This window comes from Canis lupus, chromosome 13 (genome assembly GCF_011100685.1).
Source record: "Canis lupus familiaris isolate Mischka breed German Shepherd chromosome 13, alternate assembly UU_Cfam_GSD_1.0, whole genome shotgun sequence".
In the NCBI taxonomy this organism is placed as follows: domain Eukaryota; kingdom Metazoa; phylum Chordata; class Mammalia; order Carnivora; family Canidae; genus Canis; species Canis lupus.
This window is the reverse complement of record NC_049234.1, coordinates 2,315,222-2,316,820: the sequence shown is the minus strand read 5'-3', so window position 1 is coordinate 2,316,820 and position 1,599 is coordinate 2,315,222. Positions and strand designations below refer to the sequence as shown.

At 43.0% G+C, this 1,599-nt stretch overlaps 1 pseudogene; it reads left to right on the top strand.

Moving 5' to 3' along the window:
- The first annotated feature begins 703 nt into the window (after positions 1–703).
- LOC111098645 lies at positions 704–1,223 on the top strand (annotated as a pseudogene).
- The last annotated feature ends 376 nt before the right edge of the window (positions 1,224–1,599 follow it).

The window sequence follows — 1,599 nt, the reverse complement described above, 5'->3', positions numbered from 1 at the left end:
GTGCTCATCCATCAAGTGTCCTCCTTAATGCCCATCACCTACTTAGCTAATCTCCTCACCATCACTCCTCCAGTGGCCCTCAGTTTGTTTCCCTATAGCTAAGAGTCTCTTATGGTTTGTTTCCCTCTCTGTCTTACTTTCTTTCCTTCTCTTCTCCTATCCTCATCAGTTTTGTTTCTTTTTTTTTTAAGATTTTATTTATTTATTCATGAGAGACACAGAGAAAGAGAGAGGCAGAGACACAGGCAGAGGGAGGAGAAGCAGGCTCCATGCAGGGAGGCTGACATGGGACTCGATTCTGGGTCTCCAGGATCATGTCCTGGGCTGAAAGCAGCACTAAACCGCTGAGCCACCCAGGCTGCCCATCAGTTTTGTTTCTTAAACTCCACATATGAGTGAAATCATATGATATTTGTCTTTTTCTGATTGACTTATTTCACTTTGCATAATATCCTCTAGTTCCATCCACACGTCATTGCAAATAGCAAGATTTCATTCTTTTGGATGGCTAAGTAATATTCCATTGTATTTATATATATGCCACATTTTCTTTATCTGTTCTTCTGGCAATGAATGTCTGTCACTCCATATGTTAATCACATGAACTAAAAAAGGGAGGAAAGAAGAAAGGAAATTAAAGACATGATTGACATGTGTCATGTCTATTAAAATTATGAGCTATTCTAGTCCTTCCTTGGGTGGCATGGAGAGCAGAGAGAGCTCCCTGAAGGCCTCGGGCACACACAAGGCATTGGGGAGCTGTCTGCCCACTCCAAATCCCACACTTTGACCCTCTATCGAATGCAAATCTTTGCACCTAATATTTTGTCATCACATCCTGCTTCTGGCACTTTGTGTCTCAGCTGATGAAGTCTTCAGGGGGAAATTGTCAACCTTGGACAGGGATTGGAGAAATCTCCCTTGTGAGTTAAGAAGGTCAGCATCCCGCTGCGCTATGACTCCCACAGGGACTCGTACAACACAGACTGGGAGCTGACCACTGCAGGCGCTGTCACCCAGTGCTGCTGAGATGTGTGCACTGGCACCACACTAGGCCCACTCAATCCAGATCATGAAAATGAAAGAGACTGCATCAGCAAGTGCTGCCTACCAGCAGTCAAGCAGTTCTAGGACTCCAAGATCAAGTTCTTGCTGCCTCACCAGGTCCTGCATCACCAGTACAAGCCAACATCACCACCAAAAGGTCCAATACCCTCTATTAGATGCAGAACCTCCCTGTCCCCAGGTCACCCCAAATAAAGCCTTGGGAAAACCAGGGTGCTCAGAAAAAAATTTTTAATTATGAGCTATCCTAACTTTTCTCTCTGTATCATTATATATATATATATATATATATATATATATATATATATATATATATAAACACTTGCATATGTGTATATAATACTCACAAATACACCATCATAAACAGCCACAGATATTTTCTGCGATATTGGGGTTGATCACAACAATTGGAAAAATCTGTCAGTTAGTTATGTTCTATCTTCTGTGCTGTAGGATGGAGACAAGATCTGGTAAACACTGGGCTTGGGGACCCCGGAGACAGGCTGGAGATTTGGAGCTGCTGAGGGCAGCAAA